General features: G+C 38.0%; 1 non-coding gene across 1 annotated transcript; it reads right to left on the minus strand.

Moving 5' to 3' along the window:
- Positions 1 to 10,260: 10,260 nt before the first annotated feature.
- On the minus strand, positions 10,261 to 10,368 carry LOC148544444 (small nucleolar RNA R71). Its single transcript, XR_015902026.1, has one exon. It is a non-coding gene; the product is annotated as a small nucleolar RNA R71 (small nucleolar RNA).
- Between the last annotated feature and the right edge of the window lie 2,712 nt (positions 10,369 to 13,080).

The raw sequence follows: 13,080 nt of genomic DNA on the forward strand, positions 1-13,080 counted from the left end.
GGAGAACGAGAACAAATGCGAAGAGTGGGAGAAGGAAACGCGAGTCAAGGGAGGAGGATGCCTCTGTTCGTGTTGCCGTGCCTCCCGTTGTCGTTATATCCGTCGCCGCCGTCCATGGAGCTGCCAGGAGCGTTGCCATTAGATTCGGTCGCCATTCGTCGTTGCCCAGTCGCCGCCGTGTCTCCTTTGTTGTCGTTAAGTTGTCTGCTTCTGTCACCGCCGCCATAGTCGACGTTGCTGGAAACCACGAGTGGAGCCGCCATCCTCTTGTGAGTTATTTCCGCTGCCGGTTGAAGCCGCCACTGCTGAAGCTCGCTGAAGTCGACCACTAGAGTTGCGGTTGCGGCGGTTGATGCCAGGGCATTTTGGCCAGTTTCACTGACATTTTTTTTACTGTTTTTAAGGTAGTTTCATGCATTTCCTTAGAAAATAAGCTAGTTTTGGGTAGATATTCACTTACATCTTGATTCAAGCATACATTGTGCAATTTACCTGATTTCATGAGGATTTTGCATGAAATTAATGACAATTGGATGTTGCATTTCCCATGACTTGGACTAGAACTTTGATGCACTTTATTGCTTGATTTCAGGACAAAGGAAGCAAGGAAGAACCACGTTAGCAGCCACGTTAGTCTCACTAACGTGACTTCTAACGTAGGAATGGGAGCTAGCTTGCAAAGTTAATGAGAAAAGTAATCGCCAATAACGTCCTCGAAGCCATCATAGCCCACGTTAAGAGTCACGTTAACTAAGTTAACGTGAACTCTAACGTGGAGGAAAGAAAATGGAGCCAACGTTAGTGACACTTACCTTTGTCACTAACGTTGGGCCAAGCTCATAAGTGGCCACGTTAGTTGCCACGTTAACTTAGTTAACGTGGCTTCTAATGTTAAGAAGCAAAAGAGAAGCCAACGTTAGTGACATTCACCTTTGTCACTAACGTTGGCCAAGCCTCCACAAGCCACGTTAACTTCCACGTTAACTTAGTTAACGTGGAAGCCAACGTGGAGAAAGTATATGATCGCCAACGTTAGTGACACCTAACTTTGTCATTAACGTTGGAATGAACCACACAAGCCACAATGAGCCACGTTAACTCCCATGTTAACTTAGTTAACGTGGAAGCTAACGTGAAGAAGAGAGATGATGAGCCAACGTTAGTGACATTCACCTTTGTCACTAACGTTGGAGATGGCTAGCATTGCTATGTTAGAGGCCACGTTAACCTAGTTAACGTGGACTCTAACGTGGGAGATAGGGGCACATTGGAATGTTAGTGACAAAGGTAAGTGTCACTAACGTTTTCGAAGGTTGGCAAGCTAACGTTAAGAGCCACGTTAACTAAGTTAACGTGGACTCTAACGTAAGAAAGGGGGAGGCTTCTCAACGTTATTGGGAAAGGTAAGTCCCAATAACGTGTGCGAAGGACCAAGAGGCAACGTTAGTGGCAACGTTTGTGCCACTAACGTTGAGGTTAACGTGGCTCTAACTTGGGTAAGGAACGTTAGTGAAAAAGGTGATTGTCACTAACGCTCTCGAACCCACATTTTCACTTAACGTTAACACCACTAACGTCCTGAGCTAAAGTCCCTGCCCACTTCACACTTTCTCTCTGCAAGTAAAGTTGAGCCCAATGAAGAAGATAACTGCTTCAAACTCAAGATCCAAAGGCCCATACCCAAGACTTGGAGAGCCAACTAGAAGATCAAAAGAGTAGTATATATAGGAGTAGCTTTGAATTGATTAAAAAATGAGAGGATTGGAAATTGGGAGAACTACTCTCTGTATTTTACCATTCTCTGTACTTCTAGTTTTGTTTTCATCATGTATTCTCCATCTTTGCTTTCATTTTCCAGAGCTATGAATAACTAAACCCCCTTTCATTGGGTTAGGGAGCTCTGTTGTAATTTGATGGATCAATACTATTTTTCATTATTCTTCTTCTATCTGTTTTCTTGATTTTACTTGAAAGCTTTCGATCTTCATCCAATTGAATAGTTATCTTGGAAAAGAAGCTATTCAAACTTGGATCTCTTCTGAACCTTGAAAGAGGAATGAAGAGATCATGCTAGAAATGCTTTCTCATGCTGGACCAAATTGGGTTTGGATGGATATGTGACTATAATCCTCTCAATAGTTGATTTGGGAAATGCATGTGGTATAATCAGTGACCATACTTCATCTCTTCTCATGAGCAATTGACCAAGGAATTGGCTATTGATCAAGATTTGAGAGATTGAATTACAAGGAATTGTAATTCGATCACTTAAAATTGCCAAGGAGATCAATGAATGCATTGATTAAGGAAGAGATGAAAATAAAATTGATCCGGAGAATACAACATCTCCTGAACCCAATGAACTCCCCATTTCTGATCTTACCCATTCTCTTTAATTTCTGTCATTTACTTTTATGAGCAATTACCTCATTCCCATTTACAATTCTATAATTTACTTTCCGTCATTTACTTTCAGCTTTTTATTTCTAGCATTTACTTCCTCTGTTATTTACCTTCCCGCCATTTTATTTTCTGCAATTCTCAACTCAAATACTGATTCGCTCAACTAGAACATTCCTCTAATTAAAGTTGCTTGATCAATCAATCTCTGTGGGATTCGACCTCACTCTATTGTGAGTTTTTACTTGACGACGAATTCAGTACACTTGCCGAAGGAAATTTGTCACGAAACAAGTTTTCCGTGCATCAAGTTTATGGCGCCGTTGTCAGGGATTGATTGTGCATCAACAATGATTAAATTGGAGGATAACTAGACTGAGCATTTTTGTTTTGTTTGATTTAATTTTCTATTTGAGTAATTTACTTTCAGTTTTAGTTAATTTCTTCCCGTCCCCTTACTTTTTCGTTTCTTTTTGGTTATTTACAATTCAGTTCACTAACCCACTAACTGTTTGATATATTGCATCACTCACACTAACAGTAATTCTAACAAAATACTTTCTTCATTTATTTTCCTTGCTTGTGCTTTGTTGGTTGTATGACAGGGAGAAGAAGCGGGGCTTCAACTTCCTTTGATTCTGAACCTGAGAGAACCTTCTTTAGATTAAGGAGGGAAGCAATAGGAAAAAGAGTGGTTGGTGCTGAGAAAGAGGAGGAATACTTTGAACCAAACATGGAAGAAAACATGGAAGACCATCGTGAGGAAGAGGCTCACAACCATGGCGGAAGAGGCTCACAATCAGACGCGTGCACGTCTTTTTGCCTCTTTATTCACCGACGCGTGCGCCTCATATACGCGTGCGCATCACTATCAGTCTTCAGCTCCAAACATGCTCGCACGCCCCTTTCACGCGTACGCGTCGTTGATAACGTTAACTTAGTGAGCGCTACGTTGGCTTAGTGAACGCTGCCCACGCGTGCGCATCCTCTGCGCGTGTGCTTGGGTGGCAAATACCAATTTCATGCTTCAGCGCTAGCCACACGTGAGCGTGCTTTGTCCCAGGTGCTCCATCGACGCGTGCGCGTCGATTTCAAAACTTTGCCTCCAAATTTGGACGTGCCCGAAAACGCTGAGTAATCAAACGTAGCGCTCTCTTCAAAAACTAGTGCCAACCACTTCCACGTGTATGTGTCATGCACGCGTACGCGTGGGTCTTCGAAAATTGCCCCTGACACGTGAGCGTCCCATACACGTGCGCGTCGCAAGTGAGCGTGGTGGCATTCATTATTTGAAAGCAACGCTATACTGTATGGCTTCTTCTTTTCTTCATTTTCTCACCTAAAATTAACCATACAAGCAACCAAAGTTTCACCAAAATCACAAGAATAGCATCAATCATAATAATCACTTAGTTCTTGTATAAATCTCATGATTTTGTATAAAATAAATGATGTTTGATTGAATCACAATAATCATGAAATTCCATTCCAACCACTTACTTATTGTGCAAGAAAGTGCATAAAACCTAATGAAACAAATGAAAAAAGCTTGTGAAACTAGCATAAGATGACTTGTCATCAGTACGCATGCCAGTGTCGTGTACACGAGAGAACTTGGCAACGGCCAATCCTCGCGTCGCGTGCATTGTTCGTGTACGCATGCTCCCAAAAATCCTTAAAAATATTGTTTGCTGCAGAATTCAGATGTTGGTACCAAATTTCAAACATGCATAACTTTTACGTTTTAAAACATTTTTCATCCATTCTTTGAACGTCTTATTCCTCTTAGATCCAACTTTCATTTAAATCAGTCTCATCAAAATGAGGGTCCAGAGCATAAGTTATGGCTCATTGAAGTTGGTTAAAAAATCAGTTTTTACCAAAAATTACAAAACTTCTAACTTTCAAAACTCATAATGCCAAAACAAATTAACAATATCCAAAAACAACCCAAAGGCTCATACCAAACATTCCTTGTTTCTTCAACTACCTAGACCATTTCCTGTTCAATAAATTTCTTACATCCACATCAACCCATTGTCACCAAAATCATCAACAAGCACTATCAACCATTAACCATATCTATCATAATCATTATTCCTCAATTCAACATCATCAAAACTAACAATCATCATCAATTGTCATCAACATTAATAACAATTAATACTCATCATAATCATTCTCCAACACATACAATTCATTTAACCTTCATTATAATTCATATATCCCACATTCCAAAATTCTATATCATCATCATCATCATACAACTCATCCTCAAACATAAAATTCACATACAATTAATCGTACACCCAATCATTCAATCCTATCTTAAAGGCTACTAGACTAAGTTTCACGAAACATTACATATTAACTAAAAAAAACCGAAACCATACCTTGGCCGATTCCCACACAAGCACAAAATCACCAAATAACCTCTAAGTAAGTTCCACAAAGCTTCAGCACCAAAATCTTAATTCCAAGTGCACCAATACTTCAATTCAACTCCAATCAACAATAATTCAAACTATATCCATACAATATACCAAAATCAATCCTAGAGTTCACAAATATGACATACCACAAGGGTTAAGAGCATTCTTACCTTATCTACTATGGATTGGGACGAAACCCAATAATAACGCAAGGTTAATCACCACCTAAACAACCAAAAACTGGAAAAATGTATAGGGCAGAAAACTGGAGCACGGATTTCGAGTTCTAAGCAACTTTGTTTAGCTAGAGATGACGAGCTCGACAAGAGCTTCATGTAGCCGCAAATCGGAAACAAGATGATGATTAATAGCGCTTGTGTTCTCAAATGCTACATGAAATGAGCTGAATGCTTGTTAAAGGTTATATATATATATATATATATATATATGTTGGGTTTGGGCCCAACTTGGACCCAGTCCAATTTGTTAGCATTTTTTGTTCGTTTGGCCCAACTTTGGGCTAAAACTTTTAGATTAGCGCCCGATTTTTCATTCTAAATATTTTTCTAAGGATTTTTATAGTTTTATTTTCTCTCATGCAGTACCGAACAGACTTAATACGGTACTGCCAGCTAACTTACTGGTACGTATTTTTACGCAATTTTTTGCAGAAAATACGTTTCTCCCACTCAGAAAAATATGCTGAATTCAAATCTCACCTTTAAATTTTCAAATTGATATTTCTAAATTTTCAAACCTATTCCGGAAAATTAAATTATATTTTTATTTTATTTTAATGAAATAATTAATTAATTCCAATTCTTACATTTTGAATGCATAATCACATGAATTTGAAAGAAAGATTGAGGTTAGGGAACTAATGAATACGAAATTGGATGAATTTAAGAACAAACAAAGTTGAGTTAGAGAAAAGGATTCATAAGACGAGCAATGATCACCACTATTAAACGAATTTTGATTATATATATATATATATATATATATATATATATATATCCTTCTATAACAATTCATAAACTCCTTTGGTGAGACCGTGTGGCTAGGTTCTCATCCCCTACAGTCTTACCCTTTTTAGGAATCAGATGAGGAAACTGATAAAGATTCTATTGAGATTTTGATCGTGCTTTTCTTTAGGGTATTATCTTAGTTATTATTTTCCCTCGCCATTATTATTATATTTTTGTAAAGAGATATAGGAGTTGTGATTTGATGATTTTGTATATACATGTATGCTTGTAAAAGTTATTCGTGTGAATGTAAAGTGTGATGAGATTTATTTAGATATATATATGTGTATGTATGTATATATATATGATGAGCGGATAATTTATACGCTTTTTGGCATTGTTTTCAGTATGTTTTTAGTAGAATCTAGTTACTTTTAGGGATGTTTTAATTAGTTTTTATGTTAAATTCACATTTCTGGACTTTACTATGAGTATGTATGTTTTGCTATGATTTCAGGTATTTTCTGGCTGAAATTGAGGGACTTGAGCAAAAATCTGATTCAAAGGTTGAAGAAGGACTGCTGATGCTGTTGGATTCTGACCTCCCTGCACTCAAAGTGAATTTTCTAGAGCTACAGAACTCACAATGACGCGCTTCCAATTGCGTTGGAAAGTAGACATCCAGGGCTTTCCAGCAATATATAATAGTCCATACTTTGGCCGAGTTTAGACGACGTAAAAGGGCGTTGAACACCAGTTCTACGCTGCTATCTGGAGTTAAACGCCAAAAACACGTCACAAGCCAGAGTTGAACGCCAGAAATACGTTACAAACTGGTGTTCAACTCCAAGATTGACCTCTACACATGTAACATTCAAGCTCAGTCCAAGCACACACCAAGTGGGCCCCGAAAGTGGATTTATGCATCAATTACTTACTTCTGTAAACCCTAGTAACTAGTTTAGTATAAATAGGACTTTTTACTATTGTATTAGACATCTTTGATCAGTTTTATGCTATCTTAGACTTTCATGGGGGCTGGCCATTTGGCCATGCCTGAACCATTATCACTTATGTATTTTCATACGGTAGAGTTTCTGCACTCCATAGATTAAGGTGTGGAGCTCTGCTGTTCTTCGGAGATTAATGCAAAGTACTACTATTTTTCTATTCAATTCAACTTATTCCGCTTCTAAGATATTCATTCGCACTTCAACCTAAATGTGATGAACATGACAATCATCATCATTCCCCCACGAACGCGTGCATGACAACCACTTCCGTTCCACCTTAGATTGAATGAGTATCTCTTGGATCTCTTAATCAGAATCTTCGTGGTATAAGCTAGATTGATGGCGGCATTCATGAGAGTCCGGAAAGTCTAAACCTTGTCTGTGGTATTTCGAGTAGGACTCTGAGATTGAATGACTGTGACGAACTTCAAACTCGCGAGTGCTGGGCGTAGTGACAGACGCAAAAGGAGGGTGAATCCTATTCCAGTATGATCGAGAACCTCATATGATTAGCCGTGCTGTGACAAAGAATTTGGACCATTTTCACAAGAGGATGGGATGCAGCCATTGACAAGGGTGATGCCTCCAGACGATTAGCCATGCAGTGACAGCGCATCGAACCATTTTCCAGAGAGGATAAAAAGTAGCCATTGACAACGGTGATGTCCTTACATAAAGCCATCCATGGAAAGGAGTAAGACTAATTGGATGAAGACAGCAAGAAAGCAGAGGTTCAGAGGAACGAAAGCATCTCTATACACTTATCTGAAATTCTCACCAATGATATACATAAGTGTTTCTATCCTTATTTTCTATCTATTTATTATTTATGTTCGAAAACTCCATAACTATTTTATATCCGCCTGACTGAGATTTACAAGGTGACCATAGCTTGCTTCATACCAACAATCTCCGTGGGATCGACCCTTACTCACGTAAGGTTTATTACTTGGACGACCCAGTGCACTTGCTGGTTAGTTGTATCGAAGTTGTGAATGAAATATGATTTATTAAGACGTGCGTACAGAGTTTCTTGCGCCGTTGCCTGAGATCACAATTTTGTGCACCAAGTTTTTGGCGCCGTTGCCGGGGATTGTTCGAGTTTGAACAACTGACGGTTCATCTTGTTGCTCAGATTTGGTAATTTTCTTTTTGTTTTATTTTCAAAAATTTTTCCAAAACCTTTCAAAAATTTCTCATCTGTTTTCGAAAAAAAAAATATTTTCAAAAAAATTATTTTTCTTCATAAATTTTAAGAATGAATTCTAGTGTTTCATTATGATTTGTTGAATCCTGGCCGGCTGTGAAGCCATGTCCAAATTTCTTTGGACTGAGGATTCAACTAATCACTTTAATGCATGTAATAGCATACTAAAGCTTGGCTGCCTATTAAGCCATGCGTAACCCTCAGATTGGAGCTTTAGACTAAAGAGCACAAGATTCCTGGAATTCATATTAAAAAATTTAGAAATCCTTATTTTCTTTTTCCTATATGTTTTTTCGAAAAAAATATACAAAAATCCAAAAAAAAAATAAAAAAATCATAAAAATCAAAAATATTTCATGTTTCTTGTTTGAGTCTTGAGTCAAGTTGAAAGTTTGGTGTCAATTGCATATTCATCTTGCATTTTTCGAAAAATTCATGCATTCATAGTATTTTTCATGATCTTCAAGTTATTCTTGGTAAGTCTTCTTGTTTGATCTTGATGTTTTCATGTTTTGTGTCTTTTCTTGTTTTTCATATGCATTCTTGCATTCATAGTGTCTATACATAAAAAATTTTTAATTTTGGTGTCTTGCATGTTTTCTTTGCTTTAAAAATTTTTTAAAAATAAGTTCTTGATGTTCATCTTGACATTCAAAGTGTTCTTGGTGTTCATCTTGACATTCATAGCATTCTTGCATGCATTCATTGTTTTGATCCAAAATTTTCATGCATTGAGTCTTTTTCATGTTTTTCCCTCTCATCATTAAAAATTCAAAAATAAAAAAAAAATATCTTTCCCTTTTTCACTCATAAATTTCGAAACTTTGAGTTGACTTTTTCAAAACTTTTTAAAATCTAGTTGTTTTTTATGAGTCAAATCAAATTTTCAATTTAAAAATCTTATCTTTTTCAAAAATCAAATCTTTTTCATTTTTCTTATTTATTTTCGAAAATTTTAAAAATATTTTTCAAAAATCTTTTTCTTATCTTTATCTCCTAATTTTCAAAAATAACATCATCAATTAATATTTTGATTCAAAAATTTCAAGTTTGTTACTTGCTTGTTAAGAAAGATTCAAACTTTGAGTTCTAGAATCATATCTTGTGATTTCTTGTGAATCAAGTCATTAATTGTGATTTTAAAAAATCAAATCTTTTTCAAAACTAATTTCAATCATATCTTTTCAAAAATATCTCTTTATCTTATCTTTTTCAAAATTTGATTTTAAAATATCCTTTCTAACTTCTTATCTTCTTATCTTTTCAAAATTGATTTTCAAATTTGTTTCAACTAACTAACTAACTTTTTGTTTGTTTCTTATCTTTTTCAAAACTACCTAACTAACTCTCTCTCTCTAATTTTCGAAAATATCTTCCCTCTTTTTCAAAATTTATTTTTAATTAACTAATTATTCTAATTTTTTATTTTAATTTTCGAAAAATTACTAACCTTTTTCAAAAACTATTTTCGAAAATCACTAACTCTTTTTCAAAAATAATTTTCGAAAATTCTCCTTCTCTTTCATCTCCTTCTATTTATTTATTCATCTACTAACACCTCTCTTTATCCCACATCTCTGCTCTCCTTACCCTTGTGTTTTTTTCTTTACATTACATTCTTTTCTTCTTCTACTCACACAGGGGAACCTCTATACCTATGGTAAAAAGGATCCCTATTATTATTTTTCTGTTCCCTTCTCCTTCATATGAGCAGGAGCAAGGACAAGAATATTCTTGTTGAAGCAGATCCAGAACCTGAAAGGACTCTGAAGAGGAAACTAAGAGAAGCTAAATTACAATAATCCAGCAAGCACCTTTCAGAAACTTTCGAACAGGAAGAGGAGATGGCAGCCGAAAATAATAATAATGCAAGGAGGATGCTTGGTGACTTTACTGCACCTAATTCCAATTTACATGGAAGAAGCATCTCCATTCCTGCCATAGGAGCAAACAATTTTGAGCTGAAACCTCAATTAGTTTCTCTAATGCAGCAGAACTGCAAGTTTCATGGACTTCCATCTGAAGATCCTTTTTAGTTCTTAACTGAATTCTTGCAGATCTGTGATACTGTTAAGACTAATGGAGTAGATCCTGAAGTCTACAGGCTCATTCTTTTCCCTTTTGCTGTGAGAGACAGAGCTAGAATATGGTTGGACTCTCAACCCAAAGATAGCCTGAACTCTTGGGATAAGCTGGTCACGGCTTTCTTAGCCAAGTTCTTTCCTCCTCAAAAGCTGAGTAAGCTTAGAGTGGATGTTCAGATCTTCAGACAGAAAGAAGGTGAATCCCTCTATGAAGCTTGGGAGAGATACAAAGAACTGACCAAAAAGTGTCCTTCTGACATGCTTTCAGAATGGACCATCCTGGATATGTTCTATGATGGTCTATCTGAATTGGCTAAAATGTCATTGGATATTTCTGCAGGTGGATCCATTCACCTAAAGAAAACGCCTGCAGAAGCTCAAGAACTCATTGACATGGTTGCTAATAACCAGTTCATGTACACTTCTGAGAGGAATCCTGTGAGTAATGGGACGCCTATGAAGAAGGGAGTTCTTGAAATTGATACTCTGAATGCCATACTGGCTCAGAATAAAATATTGACTCAGCAATTCAATAGGATTTCTCAGAATCTGAATGGAATGCAAGCTGCATCCAACAGTACTCAAGAGGCATCTTCTGAAGAAGAAGCTTATGATCCTGAGAACCTTGCAATAGCAGAGGTAAATTATATGGGTGAACCTTATGAAAACACCTATAACCCCTCATGGAGAAATCACCCAAATCTCTCATGGAAGGATCAACAAAAGCCTCAACAAGGCTTTAATAATGGTGGAAGAAATAGGTTTAACAATAGCAAACCTTTTCCATCATCCACTCAGCAACAGACAGAGAACTCTGAACAAAATACTTCTAATTTAGCAAACTTAGTCTCTGATCTATCTAAGGCCACTGTAAGTTTCATGAACAAAACAAGGTCCTCCATTAGAAATTTGGAGGCACAAGTGGGCCAGCTGAGTAAAAGGATCACTGAAATCCCTCCTAGTACTCTCCCAAGCAATACAGAAGAAAATCCAAAAGGAGAGTGCAAGGCCATTGACATAGTCAACACGGTCGAACCTGGAGAGGAAGGGGAGGACGTAAATCCCAGTGAGGAAGACCTCCTGGGACGTCCAGTGATCAATAAGGAGTTTCCCTTTGAGGAACCAAAGGAATCTGAGACTCATCTAGAGACCATAGAGATTCCATTGAACCTCCTTATGCCCTTCATGAGCTCTGACAAGTATTCATCTTCTGAAGAGAATGAGGATGTTACTGAAGAGCAAGTTACCAAGTACCTTGGTGCAATCATGAAGCTGAATGCCAAATTATTTGGTATTGAGACTTGGGAAGATGAACCTCCCTTGTTCACCAATGAACTAAGTGATCTAGATCAACTGACATTGCCTCAGAAGAAACAGGATCCTGGAAAGTTCGTAATACCTTGTACCATAGGCAACATGATCTTTGAAAAGGCTCTGTGTGACCTTGGTTCAGGGATAAACCTCATGCCCCTCTCTGTAATAGAGAAACTGGGAATCTTTGGGGTACAAGCTACTAAAATCTCATTAGAGATGGCAGACAATTCAAGAAAATAGGCTTATGGACAAGTAGAGGACGTGTTAGTAAAGGTTGAATGCCTTTACATCCCTGCTGATTTCATAATCCTTGATACTGGGAAGGATGAGGATGAATCTATCATCCTTGGAAGACCTTTCCTAGCCACATCAAGAGCTGTGATTGATGTTGACAGAGGTGAATTAGTCCTTCAATTGAATGAGGACTCCCTTGTGTTTACAACTCAAGGTTACCCTTCTGTAAACATGGAAAAGAGGCACAGTAAGCTTCTCTCAAAACAGAGTCAACTAGAGCCCCCACAGTCAAACTCTAAGTTTGGTGTTGGGAGGCCACAACCAAACTCTAAGTTTGGTGTTGAACTCCCATATCCAAACTCTAAGTTTGGTGTTGGGAAGTCTCAACAATGCTCTGAACATTTGTGAAGCTCCATGAGAGCCCACTGTCAAGTTATTGACATTAAAGAAGCGCTTGTTGGGAGGCAACCCAATTTTTATTTATCTAATTTTATTTTTCTTGTTCTTTCATGTTTTATAAGGTTCATGATCATGTGGAGTCACAAAATAAATATAAAAATTGAAAACGGAATCAAAAACAGTAGAAGAAAAATCACACCCTAGAGGAAGACCTTACTGGCGTTTAAACGCCAGTAAGAAGCATCTGGCTGGCGTTCAACGCCAGAACAGAGCATGGTTTTGGCGTTGAACGCCCAAAATGGGCAGCATCTGGGCGTTTGAACGCCAGAATTGCACCCTGGAGAAGAGCTGGCGCTGAACGCCCAGAACAAGCATGGTTCTGGCGTTCAACGCCAGAAATGGGAAACAAATGGGCGTTCAACGCCCAGAACAAGCACCAATCTGGCACTGAACGCCCAGAGTTGTGTGCAAGGGCATTTTGCATGCCTAATTTGGTGCAAGGTTGTAAATCCTTGAACACCTCAACATCTGTGGACCCCACAGGATCACCTCAGGATCTGTGGACCCCACAGGATCCCCACCTACCTCCACTCACTTCTTCTCACCCCTCTTTCACACAATCCTATAAACACTCTTCCCTAAAACTCTTCACCAATCACTTCAATCTCTCTTCCCTATCACCACTTCACCACTCACATCCATCCACTCTTCCCCATAAACCTACCTCATAAACCCCACCTACCCTCAAAATTCAAAATCAATTTCCCACCCAAAACCCACCCTTATGGCTGAACCTTACCCCCTTCCCTTCCCTATATAAAGCCCTCCATTCTTCTTCATTTTCACACAACACAACCCTCTCTTCCCCTTCTTGGCCGAATACACCCCCCCTCTCCTCCATATTTTCTTCTTCTTTATCATCTATTCTTTCTTCTCTTGCTCGAGGGCGAGCAATATTCTAAGTTTGGTGTGGTAAAAGCATAAGCTTTTTGTTTTTCCATTACCATTGATGGCACCCAAGACCAGAGA

The sequence above is a fragment of the Arachis ipaensis genome, chromosome B9 (assembly GCF_059453495.1).
Source record: "Arachis ipaensis isolate K30076 ecotype BB chromosome B9, ASM5945349v1, whole genome shotgun sequence".
Classification (NCBI taxonomy): Eukaryota; Viridiplantae; Streptophyta; class Magnoliopsida; order Fabales; family Fabaceae; genus Arachis; species Arachis ipaensis.